Genomic DNA, 18,347 nt, shown 5'->3' with positions numbered 1-18,347 from the left:
AGCTAATAGCTTAATAGGTTTTTTTCATTATCACTGTATTAGAAATAAATTTAACAATACAAAACATCCCTTGAACAATAAATTGCTCTAGCACATTTGCCCCAGACAATAACAAAATACAAATATGTATTTCCTAGGCAGAGAAAAAACGACCAGCATATATTGGTTAGGTATTAATTTCAGCGCTTATATTCAAATCAGAAGTGGAACATCGTATTAAGCTCCCTTTGAAATGATGGAGGTCAGCATCTCGAATGTTCTCCATTTGCTTGTATGTAATGCAGTGACACATGCAGCCAACGGGGTATTAACATTACAAGGATGCTGCACACAGATTATGCATGACTAATGCATTGCGGCATGCCTCAATGATATATCAGATTGGACCGTCAGCAGACATCTCAAGTTCAGTCACTCAGTCTCTTCAAAACCAAACTAACTGCTTTACATCAGTCCTCACCACTGCAGTACCTCTCCTTTCCTCTAAACAAAATGAGTGTCAACACACCAGGCCGCCCAGGACCTGCATGGTGCTGGAAAATAACCTGACATTCAAAACCATAGAGCATCAATAGCACAGAGCATCAGTTTCCTTTTATACATGGTCTGTAGAATTCGTCTGTTGCCTTGTGCCGAGACAAGACAACAGTAAGTCTGTGCCCTTTCTGTGCTCTCTCCAAATGCCACCCTGCAAATAAGACCTCTATGCCTGATCCAGGACGCAGCAGCCCGACTTATCTACAACCAACCAAAATGATGTCATGTCACACCTCCCTTCATTTCCCTACACTGGCTATCTCTTAAGATTCACGTTACACTACGTTATTGTCATTTAGCAGACTTATCTTATCCAATGAAACGTTCAGGTTACAGTTTTATTGTATACATATTATATACAATCTATGCGCTGTATATTTACCACCGCAATTGTGGGTTAAGTAACATGCCAAAGAGTACAACAGCGGTGCCCAAGCAGGGAACTGAAGCAGCAACCTTCCAGTTATGAGCCCTGCCCCTAATCTTTACATCACACTGCTGCAGATAAAATTCAAAACTCTGGTTTTAACCTGGGGTGGAGTTATAAGGAAGCCCCATTACACATACAGTCTTTTGTCAAACCGTATACTCCCATCAAGACTACTCCATCCCTCGAGACTGTGACTCCACTCCCTCACAACACTGGTAAAAGCCTGTGTGCAAGGTATAAGCATTAGAGTCAAAGGCCTGTTGATTGCTGGTAAAAAAATACAGTTATCAAGACTTTGTGGCTATAAAATTTTGTGGTGGTAAAAATGTGGTGGCTGATTTAAATATCTAATTACCTGATTTAAATACCTACTGTTTCTCTTTATTCAACATGCTTAAAATATAAGATTAGACACTTTGGCTATGTAATGCAGTTTTTTTAAATGATTTTTTCGCTGTTGTCGTTTATTGTTTTTTGAGGGCAGGCCTCTTTGTATTTTGATGTGTCCTTTGTCGATGCATCATCACAATGCTTCTTGAAACGTTTTTTGTTGTAGTTCAAAAAGTTTGGCAAAATACATAATTTTATAGCCTTTTCAATACAGAAAGACATTGAGTCGACAGTCATTGAGTTCTCAGGCAGAGACATATGGCTCGAGATCTGACAGCTGTTGCTGAAACAACTATCCCATTGACTGACATGGATCAGCTGAATAAACTGAACCCCAATCTGTGCAATACTTGTTAGTTACTTTTTTGGGAAACAATCCTTATGAAAACAAGTGTCAAAGTTTCCATTAACCCACTAGCAGCTGAGTCCTTTTTTAACTTGTCACCTTTAATGTGATAGCACTGCCTTTGTTCACTTTGGGTACAATGAAAACAAAAGTAATTGGTCACATTAAAAAGAGATCTTTGATCCTTTTTTGCTATAGTCAAATTTGCCTCATGTATCACAATATCTCTGTAATTAAAACGATTTATTGTGAATAACACAAAGGTAAAAGCTACAACTGTTTATGGGTGATACTGAGGGTTTGATGCAACTGGCAAACTTAATCCATCACCAGAAAGTTATGCACTCTGACTCCCTTGTCAGTTGCTCAACAGCCACCAATGTTTTATGCACAGAAAGTGACATTTTAACTCAAGTCGTGATCCTTTTCTTTTTAATATTACTACAGCACTCCATTTCCAACACTAGGTGGCACTGACGTGACAATGATAGCTTTTAGTCTACAAGGGCCCTTGGCTAAATGAGCGAGTAAGATCTTTTCATCTAATCACTGTCTGAAGTCATGACAGAAAACTCAGTTCGCTTAGAGTTAGTGGACACTTCGGTGAAATGACCAGAGCTGAGATGATGTGTTCAATGCACGTGCTTAGGAGGTTAATGTGCAAATTTTACCTTTAGCCTATAGTTCATTGACACTAATACAGTGCCCTTGGTAAATACGATTGATTTTCCAGAATCTACTTGATGAGACAGGCCTTGTTTGCATCTCAGAGGGAGAGAGAGTGATGGGGAAAGGGTTTGTGAGTGCGTGTGCATGCGCCTGGCATGGAAATGAATGAACTGATAGACAAATAGTATGAGAATCCTACTCATGTAGCGATAAGCTCTCAACTATTAAAAAAAAAACATGACAAAGCTATGGTGTTAAAAGGAAGCACTGAGTTTTGATCAGAGGTCATTAGCGAGAGGCAGGCACCGGTTAGTAGCTAGGCAGCAGCGCACTAATGATTGGTCCACACTGCTCGTCGAATCAAAAGGCTAGCAGTGTAGATAAGTGGGGACCAGTTAAAACAGAAACATGAGGCGATAGAGCAGCAGAGAGGAGCATAACGGCGGCTTTGTGAAGCGGTTCTGAAGGGAAAAAAAGCCACAGACAAGAAGCCACCAGTAGACAGAGGAAAAGAGAGAACAAAAGGCGGGTGGGACGATAACGCTGATAAGCGTTCAGTATCTTTGCTGCACTCGTATTCATGGTCTGACTGGCTCAAGTCATTTAAGGTGACACGCAGCGGATTTCTTGGTCATGTATACCAAGCATGTGTCAAACGATCAATCTCACTCTCCCCGTTGCCTACAACAGTTGCACCTGTTCTGTGTTCATGGTTCTGTGCTGGAGAGAGACATTTTGCAGGAGTGTCACGGGTTTATGGTTTAGGCATCTCCAAAGCTGGAGAAAAATTAACTAACTACTGTTACGGTCCCAAGGTAGGTAAGCGGGCAATCTTGTAACCACTGACATAAAACTTAAAAAGCCTGTTTTAAAGAAAGGAACAAACTTTGCCATGAGTCACACGTTGTAGGCTATTGCAAAAATCATGTGACTCTAATTTATTTAGATGTAGGCTACCACAAAGCGAAAGGCGACGTGCATTTTTTTGGAATATCTCTTCTGCGCAGTGACCCCAAAACCTCACAACCCCCCGCTGCTCATCGGAGATAGCGTGCGTGCGCCCGCGCTACGTTGCAGTTTTTTGGGAAAATAAACTTCACCCCCGCCGCGGCTCCGATTATTTCGTCTTTGTTGTTCTGCGAGTTGAGGGGTGCGGGAGAACGCGGCAGCCTGCCTGTGCCGCGGGGCCGCATGTCAGAGAGGCTGTTATACAGCGATCTGACACTGGCATGCGCACTGCAGCCTCGTGTCAATTTGAGTCTTCTAGGCAGCTAGGCAGCAGTCACTATCCAGGCTTCAGCCTCCCCAGTTCCTGTTTCCGCCTCAGCCTCTCGGCAGATTTTACGCTGAAGCGGCACCGAATGCACGGGTTGTAGAGCGTTAGACCCCCGTGGATCTAATTGTTGCAGGAGATCTAGAAGGCCAGGCGAAGGTAGGTGATTTCCCGTCTCTGTGTGTTTGGGAAACGCACTGAGATCAATTCCTGCCGCCGTCTGTGAGCTGTCTCCATCCCCCGGCCTGTTGCTCGATCCCTGCGCGGCTGCTGAGATAGACGATGGCAAAATAGCTGTCAGCTTGCTGGCGTTGGTGGTCCCGTTAGAATTTTATTCCGTCCAGTTCGAAAGCGTGGAAACCGAAAGAGCGGGGTGGAGGGGTTGACGTTGTTTCGTTTTCGGATGTTTCTTGTTTTTTGGTTCAAATTAATGTGTTGATTTTTTTTAGAATGTTATACAATGTAACAGGCTAACTGGAAACAATAAACTGCGACTACCCTCTCCTCTCCCACTTCGGTTCCTTTACTGTGTGATGAATGCATTGCAATTAGTGATAGCGCAAATGTGACGAACGTTGCGTGATGGTGACAAGACCTCGAGAAACAAAACGAAAACACTGCGTTTTCTAACAATCGCAGTGGTGGAAGGAGGTTGTGCACGGAGGCGATTTTGCCCTTGTTATTCTTGCTCAAATCAGAGCTGCTCATCAGCCGACTGAGCTGTGATGAGCGAGCTATGAGAATCTAACCGACTTGAAAAGAAAAGCGCTTGAAATTGTTTTATATTCTGAAGACGTGCTTCCAAAAAGAAAAAAACAAACTAGCGAGACGTCTTATTGCTTGGATACATTTGTTTAACTGTGCCGGATGTTTATAAGGTAATTCAGAGCGATAATCTGAGTGTTGATTTTGTAGATCACCAGTCAGTGTTGTGAAGTGCCTGCACACGTTGTGTCAGAAATTGAATATTGCTGATGAGGTCAACATACGAATGCGGATCTTAAGCAAACCTTAACTTCTGCCCCTGTACCGTTGTTAGAGTCTGCAATAAGGTGGCATTTTCTAAGGCTGGCGCCGTGAAGCGAAGCATAATTCATGCATGCATTTTGTTACTGTTTTGTACGGACCGCGATCGAAGACACATATTGTCAAAATACCAAGTGCGTGAGATCTGTTGTTTTATTTATTATATCCACCTTGCCTATCTTCCTTTTGTCTGCTGTATGCCGTCGTAAATTTAGGCGTTTATGTGTGATAGATTGTGCAGATGTCCTAACTGTAAGAAAGGAACCTAACGAAATGCGTTCATACCAGTGGTGATGTAGCCTACTGGAAACGGAATACGTCTCAAGATGTTAAATATTGAAACTCGCCGAAGGACTCAGTCATTAAAACGCATTATCTCCTTCCACTCAACACTCTCGCCGGAGTGTAACCTCCAATGAGAAAAGTGTACATTATTAATGTAGCATTTGATGGACGTTGCACAACATGCATCACGACAGGGCCATCATTACCCGCTATGTGCACTTGACTTAAAGATGACCAGAGGCATGTTGCGCATCTGCTGTCATTCTGTGTCTCCACCCAACCCCGCACGCGAGAGAGTGGAAAAATCTTTATTATTTCATTACTACTTTTATTATGTCTTTCCAGCTACCGGACAAGGAGCCTGCGTTTCCGTTGGTCGGCTAGGGGGAGCTAGAATTTCGAATTCTTCGCCTGTTTAAGTTGGGACTGTCCAGCTAACAAGATGCCGTTGTCACAAGGTTGTGGCAACGTCGCATTGCGATGTTGTGACAACATAAAGGAGAAAGCTGCCAGTGAGGTTGTCGCAACGTTGTGGCACAGTGTTTCATTGGCAGGTGCTGATAACATGCCAGTAACGCCCTGTAACGTTAAGTCAATATCATAAGTTGTTTTTAAGTTGCAACAATTTTTAAAAACAAAATTAAGTGCATTTTAATTATGGTAGATCAGTCGTAAAAGCCTCATGGCCGACCAAGTTAAAATGTATTTTTAGGCCACCCGCGTAGCTTTATTTTGGTAGACCTACTCATCTAGAATTGTTTATCATAAAATGACGTTTCCACAGAAAGCTAAAATAAGCTATATAGTTATGTCATGGCTTGGAGCCTGCCTTCAAGAGTCCCCTTTTGATGAGGTAAAGTTCCAGTGAGTTAGGTCAATTCTGATTGGTCATGTATGCATTACTCCTCAAAACGGCCACTGCTCTGGGAACAGCAGAATTTGCACTTGGCACAACAGGCTCTGAGAGGGCGACAAATTGCCCAGCTCCACTTCTGAGCCAAAACTCTTTGGCTAGGCTAAGCGGCCCCTAGAAATTGTTGCGAAACCTGACCAGAAAGGTGTTTGTCTTTGGAGTTACCTGCACACATTTGCCAACTTCTCTGAAGCGGATCTTCATTCTGGCTGTGTCCTATTTGAGAGTGTCTGGTTGGAATATGGAATACTTTCAAAGACAAAGAGTCCTGACAATGGACAAGAACATTCAATTCTGGATTTTTTTTCCCCACTCCCTGAAAGTTTAGTATAGAGAAGAGCGTTGCTGGCTAGCACATCAAGTACTTTCCAGGTGTCCAATTGCAGGTCATGGAAATGAGGCATTGAGCTGTCTGGCACTAAAAGTTGTGGATGAAACTGAAGTAGACATTAGGCTATTAATGAACATGTAATTAATATTTAAAATGTTTTCTTAGGAAAATGTCCTGCAACATTGCCAGTATAAATTCAGTGTGTGCATAAGCTTGCATTTGAGAATCACCTTTTCTGTTAGTTTTGTTTTAATACAACTTATGTTAATCATAATAAATGACTCATAGTCAAGCATCATTCTTTTAAAGCACACATGTATATAAAGGTCAAAACAAGCTGAATGTCAACATTTATGCATTCCTTTGATATTAAATCATACATTTCATTTTATTTGATGTAATTGTTGTATTGCATGAGGGACTAAAATATCTCCCATAGTACAGTTGATTGAAAATGACAATGATAAAAATGTTTTTTTTTTTTTTTTTTTTTTTTTTTTTACTTTTATCACAAAATAATAATCTACATTTTTTGTATAAATGGGAGATGGATAGTGCAGGACTTGTCTAAAGTTGTAAAGAACCTTCATACAACATTGCGACAACTTTGTGCTGATGTTGACGTAAAGAAACGCTGGCAGCAAACCACTGCTTTTGTGTGCTCAGTTTGTTGTCAGTTTTTGCGGTCCCTGATAACACAAACCGTAAATCAGGCAGTGACAGCCTTTGTTTTAAGGGAGCTGGAGCTGTCAAGCGGATCTTTCTGCTGAGTTCCGCAAGCTCGTTTGAGACCGTTGGAGGCGTCATAACGAGGCAGTCCGTATTAGCTTGCACTTTGACCTGTGCGTGGTGGATCGCTGGGTGAGTCATCACGCTAAGAGAAGCTGTCTCTCCGTGCCACGCTGGCCTGTTCGTGATTAAGCCCATCTGGTGTAATGAGCTCTCACATGAACCAGACTCTAATTAGATAAGCAAATTGGCCCTCATAAGCGACATCACCACGTCCTTTGTTAGAGATGGTGGCCGTGAACATCAAGATGTGTGTTGTGTCAGATCCCTTTTCAGAAGCATGCGTGTGTGCGTGTGCATGCGTGTGTGTGCTTGCATGCACATGCATGTGGGTATGTCTGTACTGATCGGGTGTTTAGACACTTTCATTTTGGATTTTGGGTGCAGATTGCCCCGTGTTTCAGTGAACACGACACCCCACATATTTATGCTTAGTTGGCTCCTACAGATGTGGTCTCTTTGAGATACTTCACAGCACCACAGGACATACTAAGTGTTATACAGTCCAGACAATTCACCAGCTAAAAAGGTGTAAAACCTCAAGACTGCAGGATCTGAGGTCTGTCAAAGTGTTGGAGTTAAGTGTCTTCATATCGCTGTGAAGCTACATACCGTGTCCACTCTCAGTGAATGTGTTGCGCTTGCGTTGGAAGCCGCAGTGTTAAGTTTCACAAAAATGCCACATAACATTCATTGGCCAACAAGCTAGATACTCTAGCCTGCATCCACATTCAGATGTCCCTTTTTTTGTCTTGTTGCCAGACACATTCTGAGAATTTCAAGCAGATCTGCATGCAGATCTGAACGCAGGTGGTTGCCGTGTGAAGGGACCACAATCGTGTCTGTTTTGTGAACACAGCTGTGGTCATGCGGAGGTCATAAGCTGGATGGTCACAACCCACGAGTTCCGCAGTTGGTTTTACCTTCTGACCCTCTCTGCGCTCCCTCACCTAAGGCATCAGTAGAGTTGGAGTTGACTTAATCACATCATTCAGGAGTTCAAATTGATTAATGTGTTACAGGGGGGACAAAAAATTTATCAAACGGTACAAACTTATTGGCAGTGGAGGCGACGTCGTTCTCTGAGTCAGCTTGCTTTGGGCTGTTTCCACGTGGGTCTGCCACTTTAATTCATCCAGATGTTTTTTTTTTTTTTTTCTTTTTACCAAAAGACTTGTATTTCCTTGTATCCAAGGGGCCCACTACGTAATGGAGTCCCACCCATTTTCACACGATTCAGGGGAAAGGCATTGTGCAATCCACAAACACAGCTGGCCTCACGCCATCCCTTCTCTGCGAAAAGGGGTGTGAATCACCTCCATACAGGTGCATCTCTCAGACGCGTTAATATGGCAGTGCTCGTACGGGTAACTTAATTCCACCCTTTATTGTTCTGGGGATTGTTTTGCGGAGGGAACCACTGTGTTTTTATCTGTGTACTGTATAGCAGTGTGTGGAAGGGCCCGCCGTGTCCTCCGCCTGAGCACACGCAGGGTAAAGCGGTAGCAGTACTTAGCACAGTAGCTGTAGGGAGAATCGGGGGAGAGCTGCTGCTCAGAGCCAACTGAGAGTGGAACTCTGGTGTCAGAGTGTGCGAACGGCCCGATGGGAGGTTTTTTTTTTTTTTTCTTCCTCAAAAGAGTAAAAGAAGCTCTTGTTCCTTAGTCTTGTGCTGTTGAAGGAGGGAATGATATCAGGAGAAATCTGTAGGGGGAGAAGATCACAGGCTTCGAAATCACACAACCACATGCACACGCACACGCACACGCACATGCACATGCATATGCACATGCGCACACACACACTCCTGAGCAGCAATTCAGCTGCCATTTCCAGTTGACCTTGTCCCTGGAAGCTGCAGGTAGGACCAGTTAATTGAGAGAAACTCAATACCCATACTGCCCGTGAGAGTAAACACACAGCTCCCGTTTAAAGGGTGGTAGTAGATCTTTGGAATTTGCTACCGTTTCGCTGGTATTTGCTATTCCCGGGGTTTTTGATCCTTGCTGGAGATTGGCACACGCACGCTGAAGTCCCAGCTTGACAGCTCTGCAGAAGCCAGCTCTTATAACGCCTCACTTATGCTTACACCGCACTCCCTTCAAACACTGTGCCGTAGTGCTGTAGGCATTAAAGAGAGGTGGAGGCTGTGTTCCATCTCTGTACTCCTACATGAGCATCATATTGATGAAATAAAGATCGCAGGGGTATTTTTGGGAGAGCGTGATTCAGCGAGAGTCCGAACGGGTTTGACACTGGCTTGTCAGCGGAGCTGCGAAGCATTTGTTAAACATTAACCCAGAAGTCGTGGCAAAGCCGTCCCATTCGGCCAGCCTACACCTTTCACTCAGTTCCGCTCAGGTATAGGGGTAAAGGTGTCACTTCTGTGCCCCCCCCCCCCCCCTTCCCCTTTTCCATCACAGTACTGTGAACCACCAGGTCCTTTAAAACGAAACCCATCGTAGTGTGGTCTGTTTCCCTCCATGCAATTTTGCATAGGTCCCAGGTGACTGCACACAGCCGCCACATTTTCCTATCAGATTTTCCTGGAGCCGTTAGCCGTCTCTCTCGCTCTCCTCTGCCCTGAAATGTTACCAGAGCGATAGCGACATTTCACACTTCCTGTGATAGGGTTATAATACCACCACCCCCCAACCCCATCCCGTCATTGTACAGTTCAGAAGGACGTGTCACCTGTCACGTTGCAAGGGCAGGATACTCTCCCTGGGACCAGCCAATCAGACAGCTGGTTTCACAAGGATCATTTGAATGGGCGGGGATAAAATAAGCACAGCTTTTACCTGCAAGCCACCAAAAAGAAAAAGAAAAAGAAGAGTGGACAGCGCTCGATGGGACGGTGAGCTTAAACATTTGAGGAAGAGGGGTAATCACACAGACAGGATCTCTGGCGGGAAGCCAGGCGGCCACAACATACTTTCCGCATGATGAAAGCGTTCCCTCCCGCCAACACCCAGCATTCCGCAGGGAAGAGCCACAGAGAAGAATCTCACAGGAACCCGTGTGTTACGTTTCAGATTTATTATTTATGCCCCGTAAAGCGAAAGAACGTCCAGATCCCTGCAGGAGTGTAATGGCGGTGCTGGAGAGAACAGTCGTGCGGGTGGACGGGCTGGATCAGGCCTGTGTGGTCCTGCGCTGCCCTGACTCAACAGCGCTTAACAACAGCGGGCTGTTTATAAACCTCCCAGGCGTCCCCCGGAATAAAGGGAAGTGGAGGGGCGGAATGCGAGCGGACTTCCTCTAACCACAATATTAAATCACTCATACTGATTTGTTTTAAGCCAAAAATACATACCCTTGCATTTCCGCTGGGGTGACGTGTGCGTGACATGCATGCAGGCCAGGCTTCCGCTTGTGCTCCAGCCTGTCAGACTGCAATGTTGAGGATTCGAACCAGATTCGTGGTAATTATTAACTTTCCACAGGATGAAGGGACTGTTCACGAAAATCAATTACAGGTCAAGGAAAACAGCACAATAACTTTGACCCACAACAGAGCAAACAGTACTTTTCCAGACATGGAAACGCTGCACCAGGACCCAGACTGTCCTTATAATCATAGTGATGATGACAGGATAATAATATAATACCAACAATAATAATGTCTCAGTAATAATAAGGAGAGTGATATCATGTCTCACAGGACCTCTTTGAGATAATATGTTTCTCTCTTCTTCAGCTGGGAGTGGGATGGTATTACAGAAACTGCTTTGATAGTCAGGCTTTCAGCAAATAGTGACTTTTATCATCTGATCTCTTTGGCTGTTCTCCCTTTTCTGGGAGACGTTGCAACCCTTTCCTGCTTGGTCCAGGTGGCCCAGAGACCGGAGCAGTAGGGTCATTCAGCGATAGACCTTCTCTTCCAAAGCCTTTTCAGGCAACAGATGCACATTCACAGCTGGACCTGGTGAGCATGTCTGCACCTGAAGCACTACCACCTAAAGGAATTTCTCACGTCTCAAAACTGTTTCCCTGAAGAAAACGTAATCTAATCGTTTAATGTACTTGTTATCTCTACCAGCTAGCTTGTACCTTGTCTGGCCAGCCATTGAAACCTGGTCATGCAGCGCTTCTATTATTGTTGACTCCTTGCGGTTTTTCGCTCGTGTTGTACTCTGCCTCACTTGTAAGTCGCCTTGGATAAAAGCGTCTGCCAAATGAATAAATGTAACTGTAAATGTCGCATGAGCAGCACAGCATAGATGTGCATTGGAGGCCGCAGCATCGAGCTGAACGAGAAAGACCTCTGGCTCTAATGTCATCTCCACTGCGTCAAATTTGCTTGGATGAGACTAGATTGTTTACCTACAAAGGTCTCTTTTCTCTTCAGGCTAAATCGCATTGAAGGACGGCAAGCTGTCTATTAGCCACCCTGGCATGCTCAGAAGAAAGGGAGGTCCGGATCAGAACATCAGTAGAGCTCATTTAATCATGGGATGAAATCTATCACAAGGTCTGGTTAGAACCTTCCAGGCCATTCGGCAGTTATAGGATCATGATTTTGATAGATCAAATGCAGCGGGTTTTCAGTAATGAAGCCGAATGTTGTTGCTTATTTTTTTAGTAGGACAGGGATTCTGCTCGTCAGCCGTGGACAAGGCGGGAAAAGGAAAAAGTACGCCACACTATGCTGCAAACGGGAGTCATGCCATCACGGCAATTTCTCAGAATCTTTACCAAAAAAAAAAAAAATGTTGTTTGTACAAGTCTAGTCACCTGCCCTCGTCAGGATAACACAAGCAGTTTCCAGTCACCTCAGGTCAATGTGGTAAAGTAGCCCTAAAGCTGCTTGAGGGTGAAGTGCCTCCTCTCTGCACCTGATGTCAACAAGGTCATGTCCTTTCCTCTAAACCCATAAATACAGGATTGCAGCTTGGAGCCAGTTTGACATGGCCAGGTAGAAGACAGTGAGAATCTTCTGGGCATCCTGATTCTGTAATCGAAATATCTTGTTATGGAGTATTTTAGAGAAGACTTAATTAGATTTTTATGATCAGAATTCTACCCATGTATGATAGATGGAGGTGGCAACTGTTTCCATGGAGATAATTTAGCCCACCCTCCCATTGTTTTTCATAAAATATTAAGTTCCAGGTCAACCCCTGACAGAGAGAGATTTAGAACTAGCTATAGGCTTCTTCCCTGACATCTGAAATCAAGGATCCTGTGTTATATTATGAAAGGTTTCTTTTTTTAAGCTTCTTTTAAGTCAATGTAGAGGCTGAAATCAGTGACATGATTCATGACATGATGTGTACAAGAAGGAAGTTTGGAGTCAAAACTGTAAATCAACGAACGGGCTGTTAAACAAGTTAGTGACAGTGATGAGTAAAGTCTGTAGCCTTGGGTCTCCCCCTAAATGAGAAGGAAGTGAGTCTTTTTTAATCAGAATGAACATCTTCTGCTTTTACCCACAGAACAGGTTCTGCAGCAAAGTCTATGTCCCTGTGGTGTGATAATGCTGTCAGACCTGGGCCATGAATAAAATGATAATATTTTAAAAACAACCCAGATCCTTGCTAAACAATGCTAGAACATTGTATAGGCTACATTTATTCAGGTCAAAAAATAAACCCAAGAAGCAGCTACAACTGCAAGAAAAGTCACATTTATAATACACTTACAAAATAATCTGAACACAGACAACAGTCAACATAATTTCTCATATAAAATGTGATTTCTTGATAATTGTGCAATCTGCTGATACCTTACTCTGCTGTCTGCTAATATGGTATTAATTTGCTAGAGAGTGACAAAATATGACACTGTCCCAATTAATGTCTTAATTAGTGCAACTGTTGTGGAGAAACCTTGTGGGAACATTTATTCGCTAATAGAAGTATACATGGAGAAGTCTTAAATTAAAACATCCTGTTGTAAGTGCACTATAACCAGCATATATAACAAGCACAGATTAACACAAGGATTGTAGAGAAGAATATGTTACAAACCAGAGTTTTCGTTATGGCAAAAATGTTGTAGGCTATACATTTGTTTCACTGACCTCTGTTTTCCCTGATCTGATACTCTTATGATTACTATGATATTTGCAAAAAGGTTCAGAATTTTACATTGAGATAAGATAAGGTAAGATAGTGCTTTATTAATACAAAAAGGAAATTGCTTTGTCAACAGTCAAGCATGTGGGGAACAGAGGTACACAACATAAAAAATGGGACAATAAAAAAATGCAGCTGCACCATTAAAATAACAAGTTGCAAACTTTGATCTTCGATACTTTGATCTATACCGTTGATATAAAGTTTCTTATGGTTAGGCAGCCTTATAGCATCTGCTGAATGATCTTTTTGCTTCGTAAAGGTGATTTCCTATCCATTTTATCTTGCAGAAGTCTTGCACATAGTTATGCACATAACCTTTGCAGATAACAAGCATTTTGTGCCTATAATACAGTTGGCTGGATTGCTTTTTTTTGTATGGGGCTTGGATATCCTAGAGGCTACTTGCAGCCTTTATTTACTCTTATGCTACACTGTTGATTATTGCATGTTGTTATTAATTGTTAAGCTTTGGCAATGCGGCATGAGTGTGTCGTGCCAATGAAGCATTGATATTGAAAAATTGAACTGAGAGAGAGTGGGAGTGATGGAGAGAGAGAGAGAGAAAGTACACGGTGCCAGAAGAGTCCCAGCTGCTGGAGAGAGAGAATGCAGGGGGAACACAGTATTCGCACCATGGAAAATAAACACAAATAAAAACTCCTACAGTAGTTGTGCGCTTGGATCACATAACATACACCCCCATGTTTCCACCCCCCAGCCCCCCCCCCCACCCACCACCTCCCCTCCCGGTGCGTGTTTCTGTGGATCGCACAAACTTAAACAGCTGCGATTCGAGAAGCGGCCTCGCGCTGCATCTCCGTTCTTCCTGCCGTCCTCATCACCGCTCCGGTGACCGTGGAACTTCGGCTGTGCCGCTTAAATCTTGCTTCCAGCGAGGCCTTGACTCTGTGCCAGCCTGTGTGGGTTTTGGTTTAAAAATGGCCGCCTCTTGGTTGAGCCACGCCCGTATCCCTCTCTGCTTGGCACAGTCACCAGATGTATCAGTGGTGGTGTGGCGTAGTGGTGAGGAGCAGGGCGCATAACCGGAACGTTACACAACCCGAAAGGCTTAACCCAAAGTTGTCCCAGTAAATGTTGTCTCAGAAAGGCTACACAGCCAAAAGATTGTTGGTTCAATTGGGCAAGGTACTTAACCCACAGTTGACTCCACCTAAATGTCCACCTGCACAGATAGATGAAATTGTAAGACAGTAAAGTAATTATAATGTGTCAGGCTCTGACAGAAAATGAAGGAATGAAGGGGTGTCTCACGGGTCGTGAGTCTGACCTACCCCTATGATCTGTTTGGAAGGCTCTCTGCTGTCAGAGCAGTCTGCGGCTGAGTTATGAAACGTCTTTATGGCATTGGAAGGCTGAGCAATATGGCCGCCCTGTGTCTGTGCCTAGCCCTCTGTTGGGAGGTACCTGGCCGTGACGCCCTCTCGTGCCGCCCTGTGTGTCGGTGCTGTATGTAGGTGGACAGGATTGCCAACCTGCCCTGGTAGACTCATCAAGCGCGTCTCGGTGGGGGATTTCCCTCCGCTGAGAGGATTGACAGGGATCTCGGAGGATTCGGCTGATTGGATTTCGCCGGTGCTTAAATGCCACAGGGAGAGGCGCCGTGCAGGATCACAGCGTAAGATGGCAAAGCGTCGCCCCCACACAGTGTAGTCACAGTGCAGCACAGCACCGCACAGCGCTGGATGTTATGGTCCGGTATAGCGCAGAAGATTGCATCCCATTAAAGTACCCTATAGTGCAGAAGAATGTTTAATATTTCTACCAGCAGCAATAAAACTGTTGAACTCCTCCCCCTTCTGTTGTGTGGAGGTCACCATATGATCCTTCGCAGTGCAAGAACTTAAGTGCAGTTAAATGTGAAACGTCTTATGTGCAATATATGTAAGTGCAAGAAGTGCAATAAACTCACTTACTGAAATTATACCCCACGTTATTGTAATGGTGCGGCTGATTTTTTTTTTTTTTATTGTCCTGTTTTATGTTGTATACCCCTGTTTCCCCACATGCTTGACTGTTGGCAAGGCAATTTTCTTTTTGGATTAATAAAGTGCTATCTTATTTTATATTTAAGTACCCCATTGTACAGAAGAATGCATTACATTTATGGACCGTAATAGCACAGAAGAGTGCTTCACATTACAGTAATGCATGGCACAGAACGTTCCATATTACATCACAGTTGTAGCACAGTAGAATGTTTCCTGTTGGAAGTGTCAGATAGCAAAGAGGAAGGCTCCACATTAAAGTACCCTACAGCACAGGAGAATGCTTTGCATTACAGCACAGTATAGCACAGTGGATCACCCTACAGCACGGCGCAGCCTTGCAACCAGCACAAATATCCAATGCATAATTACGTTGATGCGGACTAGAGGTGGTGCAAGTCTTACTAAAAAAATCCATTCATCTCAGTTCTCTGAGGTGGAAGTTAGCCAGCTCTGCTGCCTGCCAACCGACTGAACGCGTGGAGCACAGCTCGTGTGAATTTGGTGGGACGGTTCCACCGGTTCATCCCATTGTGACCGAGCGGGACTGACCCAGTTCAGGTGCTACCCTGCCCTGCCATGCCCGGCTCGACCGTAGGTGTAGGAGTGTCAGCGAGGACAGGGACGGAGGGCGGCGGCTTTGTCTGGCGCGGGGCCAAGGCGCTTCGGCCTCCGGCGCAGCCGGGCGACAGATGGAAGCAGGAGGCAAACAAACACACAGCCAGCGCCAGAAACCGAGCGAAAGGTCAGAGCTGGGAGCCGTGCGCCAAGTTTGCGCTCCGACCACCTGAGCTGGAGCCGGCCGTGTCCCGGCCGGCCAGGAGTCTGAGAATAACTCGCCGAGGGATATCTGTGCGGGTTCCTATAAATAAACGGAAGCCTCCTCCCCATCGCTCAGATACCATCGCCAAACTTTACTTTCCGTGCTAATTAGCGAGGAGACAAAACATTGTGATTTTGCGGTACTGCGTTACAATGGGGGTTTTGATAGGAGCAATTTTGACGTGTCTGGACAGTATTACTTTAGTCAACCTTTCAACGTTCAGTCTTCTTAATAGTTACACCCTGCTGCTGTTTGACAGTGTATTTTAATGGTAATTATTGTTTTTCTTGAGCAGAGCCTCTCATGTGTTTGAAGGATTATTATTGCTGATTATTGATCATTTCAAGCCTGAATAGAGGAAAGTTTTCATCCCTGTGTTGCCATAAAGATCATTGCATGGCTACTGTTGTGTTGTGATATGGATTGTATTGTGTAAGTGGTGTATCAGCTCATCTGTAGAACTTACGCATTTATACATATGTAATAGATGACATCATTGTAAAGTATGTATTTTGGTACAGATCAGGTAAGGGTGCTACTACTGCTAATAAAACATGAGCATGTTTTTTTTTTCCACAGAAGACATGCAGCAATGAATTTGTAATGAATGTGTCAATGTATAGTTGTACTTTTGCACAAATCAAAATGCAACAGTGTATTTCTCAGTGGCCTAGATTTATGGAAAGTTTCATCACTGTAAATGCACAGAGATTCATGTCTTCCCTTTCTTTCTCCATTTAGATACATCATCGATAGATCATCATCATCAGTTACCTCCTCGACCTCAGACTGCCTGTGACGGGACAACACTGCCACTCCTCACAGAGGTATGGACTTCTTTGCTTGTTAGAGTTCTTAAATTATTGAATCGCCACCACGGCTGACTGAGAAAGACTAAACTACAAACTAAAATGTCCTTTGTGGTTGTAAGAGGAGTCAGTTGATTATAAGTATGGTTCTCGGTCCATGACACTAGGCCTGCGAGAGGGGAGGGCCGTTTGGGGGGGGGGGGGGTGGGTACTGAATTCGGGTGCTGTGGTGTAAACCTCACAGGAGGAGGCTGCTTGACTTCTGGCCATGCTGTCCCTCTGGCTGTACCCAGAACGGGATCCACTTCCTGAGCCAAAGCCGCACTTCTCCAAAATACTCCTCTCTCCTCACCCGTCCCCACTGCCTCCGCAGGCTCCTGCAAAATTAAAGAGCCAGGAAGACGAGGCTCACCGGAAAGAAATCTCCACCGATGGGGGGGAAAACAAACCGTGGAGTGGTTTGTCTGGCTGTTAGGGGAAAAACACTCTCATGTATTTACTTTTATTTTCTCTTTTCATAGCATGACTTTTTTAGGTTTGGAGAGGGGTGTGTTTGGGGGGCAGGGAGGGGCTGAATTTTGTTTTTTTAAAGCCACAGCACCTCCTGGGTCCCCGTAGATCGCTGGAAACTAGTCGTTTTCTGGCACATCTTTTGTTCTGTTTGTTTTCCACATTGTTTTGATGTGAAAGGTTTGAGACCGGCTGAGAGTGACACGGCCGGCCGTGCGAGGTGCGAGTCCTCCCATCAGAGGCCCCACTGAGGAACACACCGCGGACCCCAGTAAGCCCAGCTCGGCTCAGGTGTGCCCCCATCTTCTGCGGCGGGACAGCGACATGAGCAAGGTCGCTGTGAGGATGCTGGTGCACTCCTAAAGCTTTTGTTGGTCACTGGTGTGTTACACAGTCCTGTCCCTGCACCTGGGCACGGACAGACTGCCTTCCTAAACTCTGTTTGCACTACAGCAGATCCCAGGTATCCAGCATTTCTATTTATCCTTGGTAAGAGGTCACTTCATATTTATTTGCATTTATTCCTTTTGCAGATGCTCTTACCAAGCGGGGCCTGCGGATTGGTACATATAATAGGGCTAGATGGATAGAAATTGATGTACATTAATGGTCTGTAGCACAGCTGAAGCAAAATGTCATTGTATAAAATACTATATTGACAAAATAACAAATATGTCAGTATCCATAAACCTTAAGATCCGTGCCCACTTTCTCCTACTCTAAAGATTCTCAGCCATCTCAGAAAGCAACTATCATACCTGTATCCACACATTATATGCTTTTAGGAAGAGAATTTTTGGGCTGCCAAAAGCAACCCAGGCTTCCGAATGCAAGAAGGCTTGGAAGGTGATGCTGTCATAGCTTGTAGGTCTTTCTGGAGCTCTGTTTGCTCGTAGAGCTCTGGGTGGGGAGAGTTTGTGAGACGGCGAGGACTGCTTGTTGAGTCTGGATAGTAGCTATGGAAAAAAAGAAGGAAAGAGAACTCTACAAACAAAAAAGGCAGTTTCAGCTCAACTGATCTGAATAACAGTCCTTTTTGAGGAGCCTTACGCCAAAACAGGATCTGGAAAGACAATCAGGCGTGGCCACATCTGTTGGCCTTGAGAGGAGAGAGGGAACGAGAGCTT

The 18,347-nt window shown here is 44.5% G+C and overlaps 1 long non-coding RNA gene across 1 annotated transcript in view; it reads left to right on the top strand.

Annotated features, from left to right (window-relative positions):
* Positions 1–3,589: 3,589 nt before the first annotated feature.
* The window catches only part of LOC118786434, a 46,576-nt gene continuing 31,818 nt past the window's right edge, over positions 3,590–18,347 (top strand). The window contains exons 1-2 of the long non-coding RNA XR_005005339.1: positions 3,590–3,804; positions 16,643–16,728. This is a non-coding gene — a long non-coding RNA (uncharacterized LOC118786434). The remainder of the gene's footprint in view (positions 3,805–16,642; positions 16,729–18,347) is intronic.

The sequence above is a fragment of the Megalops cyprinoides genome, chromosome 12 (assembly GCF_013368585.1).
Source record: "Megalops cyprinoides isolate fMegCyp1 chromosome 12, fMegCyp1.pri, whole genome shotgun sequence".
In the NCBI taxonomy this organism is placed as follows: domain Eukaryota; kingdom Metazoa; phylum Chordata; class Actinopteri; order Elopiformes; family Megalopidae; genus Megalops; species Megalops cyprinoides.
Note: the sequence above shows the minus strand (reverse complement) of the source record. Positions and strands in the feature narration are given on the sequence as shown.